The 12933-nt window shown below is 45.1% G+C and overlaps 1 long non-coding RNA gene across 1 annotated transcript; it reads left to right on the forward strand.

Annotated features, from left to right (window-relative positions):
• The first annotated feature begins 631 nt into the window (after positions 1-631).
• Positions 632-7593, forward strand: LOC122458234. The gene is made up of 2 exons (XR_006278158.1): positions 632-944; positions 3861-7593. It is a non-coding gene; the product is annotated as an uncharacterized LOC122458234 (long non-coding RNA).
• Positions 7594-12933: the final 5340 nt, after the last annotated feature.

The following is a 12933-nucleotide window of genomic DNA, read 5'->3' on the forward strand; positions in this document are numbered from 1 at the left end:
GCTCAAGTAGAATCCTATGCCTCATTGTGTACCAGAAGAAGAGGGGTTATATATTATGGCCAAGATTTCAAAACAACAACAAAAGTGGGAGCCTAAACTTAAGAGCCTAAATCCATATGTGGACATCTAAATAAGTGGCCTTGTTTTCAGAAGGGCCGAGCATCCACTAGTTCCCACTGATTTAACCTCACAGTTCCCCTCTTCCTTCGCACCAAGCCCCTTCTGTACATGGTGTTTGTACGATTGCGATAGTACTGACACACTCATGTGCACCAACAAAACATCCTGCCCTGGTTCTTGCATGGAAGAGGGTGGGGAGGAAAAAAGGATACTTTAATCCTCCCTCAAGATTTTTGCTAAGCAGCACAACAAAAGGCCAAACCCAACCGAGTATATCTTCCATGGTACTGAATATTTCTTCCTCTTGATACAATTCGTTTTACCCCTTGGCCAAAGGCCAGTACAAGGCCTATGTACCACTTCAGTTCCACTTAAAGCCCTCAAAATACAGTGTAAGTGGGACTCACGTGGTGCATAAGCCTCATGTTGGCCCTCTGCACTGCAGTGAATGTCACTTGGTAACGCCTTTGTTTTGTGAGACATTTGAGCCTTTTATTTGGCTAACTGGATTCTGAGGCAGCTCACTCTACTTTGTTCAGTCTCTTCTCTCCGCACTGGAGCCCCTTCAGTGGCCTCAGAGAACATCCTGTACCCTGCTGAGAGATCCACTCACAGGAGGACACAGCAGCTGGAGTGACAACGTGCAGGGTCCTTCAATCTGGCCAAGGAGACTGAGAATTAAGTAAACAACTTTGTCTCTCTAATATTCTGGGACTGCTACAACAACACTGCATACAAGCTGGAAAAGAGGTGAGACCAGGAGATGCATCATCTGAAAGAAACAAGAATCACCCGTCACTGAAAGTAGGAGGCCTTTCAAATATGTAAGTGCATCACTGAAATCACAGCAGAAAAAAGTGGTTTTAAGAAAGGTATTTAGTCTATTTAGCGAAGGGGCCAAATTCATCCCTTGTATAACTTTATTGAAGCCAATGGAGTAACACCAGAGTTGGATTTGGCCTACCAGGATTAAATCATGGGTACCAGTGGGTAATATTAATTTGAAATATTGGGGGGGGGAAGGCGGGAGGAATGATCCACTTAAAATTCCAGGATAAGTTATTTTTTGGTCAAATCCACAGCTATGTTGATTAGCTTTACTCTGGTTGCTAAGCAACATGGTCCTTTGTCTATAGCTACACTGTTTTGGAGGAGAATGCGTAGGGATAAAATTAAAACAGCTTCTATATTACAAAAATTCGGTGGCTTTCCTCAACTAAATAGAAACCAAAATCTGTCTCCTTGACTTTCACCTCTCTTTATCTATATATATATCCAAAAAAAACAAAAAAAAAACAAAAAACCCCACACACTCTGAAGACAATTTTTTGAAAAAAAGCTCTAGAGGGTTTAATCTGAGAATATGTATTTTAAGGATCTTCTATGCCTGAGAGAGAAGCCAGCACAAGTCACAAGCTCTGTAAATGCAACATCAATATTCACTGGCTGTATCCCTAACTGACATTTTTTTAAAAAGAAAAGGAGGACTTGTGGCACCTTAGAGACTTACAAATGTATTTGACTATAAGCTTTCGTGAGCTACAGCTCACTTCATCGGATGCATTCAGAAATATTTACAAGTTTGCTGTTGTTGGTTGAAAAGATTACTTTTCAGCCAGATAGTTTGGCTTTTCCAATTCACCTTAATGAACTTCAGAAATCTATCCCATCCTGGCTCAGAAACTACATACTTAAACAACATATAGTTGTAGAAATGATCAAAGCAAAACCATATGACTGGTTATGAAAACCATGCATCTATAGATGCAGCATTTGTAGCAAAATTCATCTCATGAACCTTTGATTTCAATATATGCAGCTTTCTTTTAGGACCTAGAGCTCAGGAGTACAGTAGGAAACAGCTTTTGGATCAAGAAATGCATAGAGAAAATTATATTTCATGAAATTTGTGAAAATCCATGAGCTTAGAGATATCTAAAATAATCATTTATCTGTAACAAAGAAATTAAAGTACTCTTATGTTTTGATACAAGAAGAGAACTAAAGCCTGGCTGTATAAACAGGGGATGGTAGGTGAAACATAACACATCACACAAACTACTGTGAATTTGTGCCTTTCTTCCTCAGTTTATGTTTTAGTTTCCTCTTCAAAACACATATATGGACACACACACTTTGATACAACAGTAAGTATTAAAAGAAAAATACACAATCCTTAAAGAGCCCAGTTTTCTTTTTGGCAGATAGGGCCATGGATTTAATTCTTGATTCACAAAGGAAACACCACAGGAAAATGTTCTTTGCTCACTAGCATGTGGGCTGACTGGAGGAAATTTCCATATCCAGAAAAACAGGCATGGGAAAACAACACTTCTTTTAATGTTGAAACTCCTTTTACACTGATCTCATGAGGAACTGACAGGTTTGAAAAGGAGAGAATTAGCCTTTTAACACACAGCCTCCGCAGACAATCTCACTGTTCCAAGCAGCCAGCAGAGGAGCCTGCCAAGCCCCAAGAGGGAGCCAATTACAGATCTAAATTCCTCTACTTGCATTCTAGGTTACCCGGGAGTGCAGACATCAGTCCTGCCTTCTGGGAGACGTATGCAAAGGAAAAGACTCTGAATTTGTAATCTTCAGGCCACAGAGGGCTCAGGATCCTTCTTACCTACGATCATTTAACTAGGGGCCAAATTCTGCTCCCAGTCACATCAGAATTTAGCCCTAAGATTTCTATGTGATTCAGACAGATTTGGCAAGTTATGCAGCCCTGTAATGGATAACATCCAAATAGGATTCAGCCTTTCCAAAAACCTGAGGATCTTGGCAAGCCAGGAAGATATGCAAGAGGGGAAAAAACCTGCAGCAACAGAAAGAGAAGGGTGAGCACCAAAGGACGAGGATAGGGAGGAGTTGTTACTTATTTAACAACTCAAGTAACAAAAAACTCATTGCCAGCTAGGGAAAAATAAATTTCAAAGCTACAAGTAGCACACAAGGTTAACCATTCTTCACTGCCTGAAATCCTCGTCACATACTCATGATGGCTAGCTCCTCCGGTGCTCATACTGCCCTAGCCACACTTCTATTATAGCTCAGAGCTAGCGTGGGTATGTCTGCTCAAGCTGGAAATTATATCTTCAGCTCCAATGTATACATACAGAGGACTGTTAGTGAGTGCTCCCAACACTGTGGCTAGCATCAAAAGGAAGCAGGGGAGCTCACAACTGAGCATAAGGGAATTCCAACAGTTTCTAATCTCTCTCTCTCTCTCTCTCAAAAAAAAAAACAACCAAACAAAAAAACTAATACATTTCCATTGCAAAAAGACTGGTATGGGACTTACCTTGATAGCCTGGTTCCCAAGACTCAGGTAGGACACTGCAGGGCTCCAAGCTGGCTGCTGGATAATTTACACTAAAGCCACTGATACTTAACACAATCTTAGATAGAAAAGCAGTACTTGTGGCACTTTAGAGACTAACAAATTTATTTGAGCAGAACTTTCGTGAGCTACATCCGATGAAGTGAGCTATAGCTCACAAAAGTTTATGCTCAAATAAATTTGTTAGTCTCTAAGGTGCCACAAGTCCTCCTTTTCTTTTTGCAGATACAGACTAACACGGCTGCTACTCTGAAACCAATCTTAGATAGAGTGCATAAAACATTGCTGTTCTTGATCAGCATCTCTCCTATTGGAATTAAATAATCTCTCTGTACATATACCCCCACCACTATCCCCGCCGTGTTCTTCTTAACTCAATTTCCTTCTTCTCTAGGTCTAAGAAAACCATCATGTGAAAGTGTGAGGAAATCATTAGGTATGGCTCCCCCTTATGTACTGGAATGTGATTGTAGCAGAGAAGTCACACAAAGCTCATCAAAGTCAGAAGATTGTTCTCATCAGAAGGATGGCCTAGTTAATAGAGCATTGGACATAGATGTAGAAGACCTGGATTCAGGTTATGAGTCAGCCATAAAGTTCCTGTGTGACCTTAGGCAAATCACTGAACCTACCCTGTACCAAAATAAAATAGGAATATTTTCCTACCTCAAAAGGTATTAAAAGGCGGAAATCTATTAATGATTGTGAGGTTCTCAGATACTACGGTGATGAGGGCCATATGAGTACCTAGACAGGACAGAACATCTCATAAGATTCACATGCCATTGGATCGACAACCTGCTGCACTATTTTCCTTTCTGCCCTTTCACATGTGGGTGTTCTAACTTAGTGGCTCTCAACCTTCCCGGACTACTGTAGCCCTTTCAGGAGCCTGATTTGTTTTGCGTACCCCAAGTTTCACCTCACTTAAACTACTTGCTTACAAAATCAGACATAAAAGTGTCACAGCACACTCTTTCTCATTTTTACCATATTATTATAAAATAAATCAGTTTGAATATAAATATTGTACTTACTTTTCAGTGTATATATATAGAGCAGTATAAACAAGTCATTGTCTGTATGAAATTTTAGTCTGTACTGCCTTCACTAATGCTTTTTATGTAGCCTGTTGAATATCTAGATGAGCTGATGTACCCCCTGGAAGACTTCTGAGTACCCCCATGAGTACACTTACCTCTGGTTGAGAACCACTATTTAACTTAGCCAAAACTTCTGAGTAGTTATAGTTATCTAAACCAGAGCTGGAAACCAGGCTCTTTTGGGTTCAAAGGGATGGCATAAGAGGGATAGCTTCAGATCAAGCTAATCAAATTTGAATCCACTCCCCATTTAAAAAAAATTTGCATTCAAGGTTTTGATTTTGCACATCTCTGCTATAGTATGTGTGGCTGTTATAAAATAAGGGCATTTTCATAACAGTGTGATGAAATTTAATGTCAAAATCAGTTACATGCAGAAATCTATGCGTACCAAAATGAGGATATTTTTCTCTGTGTTACAGTGCACATTTAAGGCTTTGAATTCAAGTCATCTCAGGCAGAAGGATTGATATTTACAAGGAAGCTGTAGCTAGGTTGTCCTGATCAGCTGCAAAGAGCAATGAAAAAAATGTGATAAATAACCAATGACAGGTAGTGCTAAAATATAAACTCTGCTTCCTAATCAATACATATACGGGCATAATGTCCATCTTTTTAACAGATATATTTACTATTCTACAAACAATTCATTGGCTTTGATTATGCTTGTGATCATCTTTGCAGTGGGGACATGTGTTAGGAGAAGCACACCATTCCCTGATTTCCTTTTGAGTTGTCTTCGGAGAGTTTTTTGCTTGTGTTTGAGTCCTTTCAGCAACCAAGACAAATGGTGTCTGTCCGCACTCTCTGCCCAGAATATGAGACTCTTAGCTGCATGCCCAATGACTTCCTACTGGTGATCAATGGATAAAACTGCCCTTTTACTTAAGGCTACCCAGGATGACACTACAACAGTCTGCAGAGCAGGCTGTCTGAACAGGAAAAGTGAAGGGTGAAAGGAGATGCAGAATGGATTGTCTATCCTAATGGTCTCACGAGAAATCCTGGGAAGGGCTGGGAGTGAGGGGGAGGAGGCGGAGAAGAGGAACTTGTGCAATGCTCCCTTGTAAAGTTGCTGCTCTTCCACAAAATCTTACATGCAGTGGACAGAGCAGGCAGCCAAATGACGTTGTAAGGGAGCATTGCACAACTTTAAACGAGCATGTCTCTAATTGAGCAGCAACATAACTTTGAAATGTTAAGCGGGAGGATGTTAAGTGAGGAGTTACTGAATAAGGAAAAAAAAAATGTTTTCTCTTGGTGTTTTTTCCATGGCACCATCACTGCATCACCACAGGGGAGTGACATTGACTGGTGCTGCTGCAGGAGGTGGGGATTTCTAGGCACAGGGAAGTCACAGCCTGGCAAGCAGCCACCCCTCACAAACTCTGTTTGAGTTTGCAATACTCTATCTTGTATTTTAGCAGCCAGTAATCAGGAAATATTCCTTCATGCTTATGCTGAACAAGCACCTGCCATCCAAAATGGGTCATCTGTAGTGTGGGCAAAGTTCTCAGATTTGATACAGTTTAGCTCATTTTGAGAAAAAAGTCGGTTTCCAGGACACAGTACAGGAGCAGACGAGGGGAGCACAAAGTTGCAGCACACCAGCAGCAGTGGTCAGAGGCTTTCTAGGAGAGCAGCCTTAGGGGAAGTTCTTACAGCCCCTTTTGGAGGTGGTCACATCATACACTCCCCCAGCTCTGGCCTTAGACTGTCAGCTAAAACACTGCACGGTAGGGAGGGAGACATGCTCCCACTCCATACAGCCACTTCCCCTTAGGGGCATAGAGTGCTAGAGAGGATGCTGTGATCCCCATCACAATGTGTTTGTGCAGAACAAAGCACTGGGTTTCTGCACAAGAGGAAAGGCTCACAGCCCCCTTTCCCACCTTGGGCACTTGTCTACAACTGCCACACTCTTGAGGTCCAAGCTACAATAAAGACAGAGCATCTGTCATTCAGAGGTGCCGTAGACAGTCCCTGGACTTTACGAGAGCTGAAGTTCAGAAACATGCTCATTTTTTCCTGGAGGCTGAAAAGGTTTCCTGTTTGTTCTAAGACAAGTCTAGTTGCTTTGGGAGCAGGAGGGGGCACATTCTGTGCTACTTCACCACCTGTGTGCAACCATAGTAAAGTCAATGGAGCTGCACAGAATGCAAGTCAGTGCAGATTTAATCACACTGAGCTCTGGAACCAATGTCTGTTTGCAGACTTCAGATAGTTGTATTAATCTATTGAGAATACAGGGAAGAGAGGAAACTGCTCTGCTGTGACATACCTGTATGCAAATGTAAGAATCTGCTACCAGAGAGACTGCAATGACATTTTCACACTCAGGTAGGTCTATGCTGAAAAAAAAAAAAAAAGCCCCACCATAGCAAGTTCCAGAGCCCAGGCCAACTGACTCAGGCTTGTGCATTTGGGTTAAAAATAGAGTAGACATTCCTGCTGGGTTTCAGAGCTCAGTCTCCTCCCCAAACCCAACCATCTACACTGCTATATTTAGGCCCAAAGCACAATCCCATGTCAGCTAACCTGGGCTCTAAGATTTGCTTCCATGAGTTGTTTGGGTATTTTTTTTAAATAAAGAAATACAGCATAGACATACCAGGGTCTCTGGCTTACAAGTATTTGTCAGTTTCACTGAGGACCCCTTTTAAGTGTTGGGTAATGCTGCTGAGTTACTCTGCATTTTACAGGTTTCAGAGTAGTAGCCGTGTTAGTCTGTATCTGCAAAAAGAAAAGGAGGACTTGTGGCACCTTAAAGACCACAAGTCCTCCTTTCCTTTCTGCATTTTACAGAGGTTCTCAGACTTTTTGTATCAGCAACCCCTTTCAGACAACAAGCTTCTGAGTGCGACCCTCCTCCACTTATAAATTAAAAACACCTTTTTATATTTAACATTATTTTAAATGCTACATTTATAACTGTACAAGTTAAAATGAATTTACCTTTTCTCACTGCTTTTAAATTAAGACTAAAACATATTTTTATCAAATTAAAAAATAACTTTTCTGCTTCTAACAATAAAATAGTTACTGTTTAATACTAGGGGAGGTACAAATAAACTGTCAATATCACTTTTCACAGCAGACTTACTCGTGCCCCATTGCCACCCTTACTTTTGTACTGCTGATGGCAGGTGCTGCCTTCAAAGCTGTGTGGCCAGAGAGCAGCAGCTGCTGGCCAGGTGCCCAGCAAGAAGGCAACACTGCTGCCAGCAGCAGCACAGAACTGCAGAAATAAGGATAGCAATGTCATGCCATGCCACCCTTACTTCTGTGTAACGTTTGACCTTTGTGCTGGGAGGCGTGGGCTCGGGGGGGGGGGAAAGAGGAATTAAGGCAAATTTTGGGGTGACTATAGTCCCCGAAAGCCCCCCCCGTGCCACCCCTGCCTGTGTGTGACTGTTGAATTATAAAAAAATTATTTTAAAAAGAAGTCGATCTCAGCATTCTGATTGGTCGGTTTAATGCAGCTCTCAGCTGTTGAACAATCAAGCCCTCGAATGTTGTCTCAGTCCCACCTGAAGACAACAAAACTGCGCACACAATACTACAATCCCCAGAGTCCAATTGCCTTAAAGTGGTGATAATACAAATGTATATTTTGTTTAGCAACAACGATCGCTGCATTGTACGTTCACAATACTTTTTGAAGTAAATACATTGCGACAGAAAGGTGTGTCTCATTTTCTAAAACACTGGATTTAAATTATCTATTTTATAGCAGTTGCTCTTTGTTTCGTGCATGTACTTGCCACCCCCCACATAATAATCTCATGACTCCCAGTTTGAGAACCCCTGCATAAATTAACAGGATTAACTAAAACAATTGTGTCTCAATTTCTTAAGGCAGTCCTAAAATGGCACGTGGAGTTGCTGCATGCTGTCACTGCCACATTTCACCCTAGAGGTGGGCTACATTTCAGTGGAGGATGAAGCAACTGACACTAACACATGGGTTTATCCTTTTGGGTTAATTTGGTACTTTCTATTCCTCCTATGCTGAGCAGGGTAGTAAGGGTCACAGAACAAGCAGCATATTCATAAGCTGACAGAAAACCTTAAGACTCAGTGCTGTTTGTTCAGATACCTTTTGAAGGGCCCTGCAAACTGCAGTGTTCCAGAGATGAGCGCTGGCAACTCCCCTTTCCCTCCCAGGAAATCTCGTATAAAAGGAATTTCTCTCTCGAAGCAATCATAGCACACTCAAAGCAGGGCCAGATTAATCTTTTGTGGGCCTGGCACCAAACATATTTGTGGGCCCCCATGAAGGCAATGGAGTATGGTGCGGAGAGATCACTCCCCGGAGTGAGGGGCCAGCCAGAGGCAATAGGGCATGGCATGGCAGGGAAAGCCCCGCTCTGCCCAATGTAGGGGGACCAGATGTCCTGATTTTATAGAGACAGTCCAGATTTTGGGGTCTTTTTCTTATATAGGCTCCTATTACCCCCTGCCCCCGTCCTGATTTTTCACACTTGCTGTCTGGTCACCCTAGCCCAGTGCAAGGTCACTATTTACAAACCAGCAGTTGCCAGACTCATAGTGGTCGGCTCGGTCCTGTGCTGCCAGCATGCTTCTTCCCCTCGGAGGTGGGCCCTTGCCACACCACCCACACACCCTGTCCAACACCCCCTGACTCCCAATGGCAAGAGGCCCCCCAGACCCACCCACAAATGCACAGCACCCTGCCTACAACTCCACCACAACTGCCCAGCACCCACCCCCCAGAACCTCCACTCCCTAGTGCCCCAACACACAGATCTTCCCCACCCCTTCACAGCCCAGCACCGCCCCCCCTATACTCCACACAGACCACTCCCCCACGCCCTGCCTGCCAGCCGCACTCACCAGCCCTGCTGGGAGGTGACTGTGTCTGCCAGGCTGAGCTGGCAGCACAGCCAGGGCTGGTCCCAGGGCCAGGAATTACTCTGGCCCCTCGGAAGTGGTGCGATCAGCCAGGCCAGGACTTGCCCCAGCCGGGATCCCTCAAGACGCATTTGCCTGGAGGGGCCCAGCCAAACCCTCCACCCTGTTTCCCCCCCCCACCTGGCTGAGACTGGCCTGGCTTCTGCACCAATCCCATGCTGCTCAGTTCCGGGGAGACAGGTGGGGCCCCACCGGTGGTGGGAAGCAGAGACTGCCCAGAGCCAGAGGTGCACTGGGGTCTGGCCAGGGGACTGAGACGAACAGGGGGTGGGGCCAGGGGATGGAGAGGAACCCTTGACCAGCTGGCGGGCAAGCCGAGAGGAGCAAGCGGTGGGTGGGGGGAGCCAGCGGGGTCTCGGGCCACAGTGCAAGCGGAGCAGGCTGGGGCCCCTTCTAAGCCATGGAGCCACTGGAGCCATTGTAAACCCGGCACTGACTCAAAGCCGTGGAAGAAGCAGCCTTATCTTGGGACGGCCACTAAAGAAAACCTAATGTAATGGTAGGAAAGGTGGACATTCATGGGATTGCTTGAAAAGCGGCGAGAGAGTTTAGGTTAGATTATTAGATGTCTAAGAGGCAAGTGCACACTCCAGCCACGTATTCCTCTCTTTGGACAGCCAAGGCTTTTCTTTCCCTTTAAGCCCAGAAGAGGCAGCCATTCCGAGATGGGGGAAAGTGGCTTTTCAACACAGCTGTTTCCCAATAGCAGTTAGGGGAGGAAGCAGGTAAGATGAGTCACCAGTTTTTCCTCCTCCAGGTGGTTTTCCATACAAGGGCACAAAAAATGGTTATTGGCTAAAAGGATGTGGAATGGGGAGGTCAGCGGGCTGCTACTGGATGTGGGGCTAAATCTTTACAAAAAGGAGAGGAAAATCTTCTAGCCAGGCAGGAGCTCAGAGGAGAACTGAAACCAGTTTGAATAAGCTACTGCTTGGGAAAGATTTAAGTTTTGTCTCTGTAACTGAAGTTATGTGGTTTGTTTTTTAAACATCTACTTTTCATAAAGTGTGCTGAGAAGAGATGGCCAATGACAGCCTAGTTTATGGACACCACACCTCTCTGTTCAGACTATGGCATCGGAGGCATGGTGTCGTGTGGCCATGGTTTTTGTGGTTGCAGAAGAGCCCAGTTCCAAAGAGTCTGAAAAGCAGAGCATATCAAGGGGTGGGACAAACACCTGCCCTCTCATTTCTTTGCAGACAGCTGGCATTGCAAACTTTAAAACAAGGACTTCACCTCTTGGTTGCTCATTCAAACACGTCCACAGCTCAGCAGGGAGTAAAACAAACAGCACATACCTTACTGAAAACAACCTTCTCCACGCACTGGGAGAGTGCCCTGAAGCAGCACCACTCTCCTAGCTTCAGACTAGCATCATTAGATAAGACTCTACTATTGGCTGCACCTGGGAGAACTCTCCTGCACCCAGGTTTCCTCCTTCTGGCTGGATGTGCCTCATTTGGCTAAGGAAACTGTGGAAGGAATGAATCAAGATGGTGGAGGCTCTCTTTCCAATCTTCAGTACCACCTGTCACAGCACCCACCTGTCCTTCACACAGTAAGGATGCTGTGGCCAGCGCAAGGTTTGATATTTATTATCCAGTTCCCCACTGCACATAATGAAATCGCCCAGGTACCCAGATCACACCATCAGCACATGATGTTTCTGGAGCAGCAGAGATTCAGACAATCTGTATATAGTCCCACCTTTCTGCCTCCCAGTCCAGCCCCTCTTATTAAAAACTTGGATCCACCCCGGTAATAGATGCTGCTTACACTCAAAACTTCTCCATCCTGAACTCCAACTATTGTTTCAAGCTCTTTTGTTTCTGTACTGCTGTGTCTAACACTCAGAATGTGGCCAGATACAGATTAACACAGAAATAAAACAGTTAATCTTATTTGGGCAGAAGTCTCCTGTTTTCTCAGCATGAAAGGAAAAAAAAATTCCATACAACTAGTTTTCGTAACCAATTTGCTGACAGCCAGGTAAAGGATGGCTCTTCAAACATGTACCTTTTGTGCTAGAGAAAACAATCTATTAGACGTTTTAATTGGTTTCATCTGGGTTTCATTACATGGAATAATCGAGAAACACACATTCTATATTGCAGAAGCAAGTTACTCCACCCCATCACCCAAAGGTAGAAGGGTTCTCTTTATTCCTGAACCCCTATCCCTCCATCCATTGTCTGTGGCACATATAGGGATAGAAAGTGCATGAGTCCTTGGTCTGTGGACCAATTACCCTAACCAATTCCTCTTCCACCCATGAAAAGTCCCTTCATGCCCAGGGATCTATAAGCAGCAGCTGAAATCTCCAGATAAACAGACCAATGCAAGTTATAGTTACTGTTAAACAACATATTGTATATTGGGAAAGAGGAGAGAAACAGACAAAGTATTTACTTTACTCATGTGTAGACATAGGTACAGGAAGCTGCAGCACCAGAGGTCAAGCAACATATGTTACAAAGATTAAAGACTGACAGTGGTGAAGTTAGATGACAGAGTCCATGTCTGCATATTTTGCTTTGTTCTCTGTCCCCCAGTTTATGGTGAGCTGACTCCAAGAGAACAGCACTCTCTATTCTCCCCACTATGTCCTCACAGTCATCAACCCCTGCAGGCAAGGACTGTCTCACACAGAAATTGCACTGGTCTAACTCAATTTCTGAGTTGACTTAGTTACATTGGTGCTGTCGCCTATGTAGGGTTGCCAACTTTCTAGTCGCACAAAACCGAATACCCTAGCCCCACCCCTTCCCCGAGGCCCTGCCCCCCCTCACTACATCCCCCCTCCCTCCGCGGCTTGCTCTCCCCCACCCTCACTCACTTTCACTGGGCTGGAGCAGGGGGTTGGGGTGCGGGAGGGGATGAGGACTCTAACTGGGGATGCGGGCTCTGGGATGGGTCCAGAAATGAAGGGTTCAGGCTGCAGGAGGGGGCTCTGGGCTGGGGTAGGGAGTTGGGGTGCGGGAAGGCATGAGGGCTCCAGCTGGGGGTGCAGGGTCCGGGGTGGGGCTGGGCATGAGGGGTTTGGGGTGCAGGAGGGGGCTCTGGGTTTGGGGGGGACTCAGGGCTGGAGGTGGGGCATGGGCTTACCACGGGTGGCTCCTGGTCAGTGGCACAGCAGGGGGGGCTAAAGTAGGCTGCCTGCCTGTCCTGGCATGGTGCTGTGCGCACCCTGGAAGCAGCCAGCAGGTCCAGCTCCTAGGCGGGGGGGCTAGGAAGCTCCACGCACCACTCTTGCCCATAGGCACTAAATTTAAATCCTCATCTGCAGGGTCGGATTTCCAATTAGGCCTGTGCCTAGGGGCACCCGGCATTGTGGGGGTACCTTACCTCTCTAAAACTGTGTGCAACACAAAAGTCAGCTGCAGGGGGGGAGGGTGCTGAAGATGCTGTGCCTAGGGGTGTGTAAGGTGT

This window comes from Dermochelys coriacea, chromosome 1, assembly GCF_009764565.3.
Source record: "Dermochelys coriacea isolate rDerCor1 chromosome 1, rDerCor1.pri.v4, whole genome shotgun sequence".
NCBI lineage: Eukaryota > Metazoa > Chordata > Testudines > Dermochelyidae > Dermochelys > Dermochelys coriacea.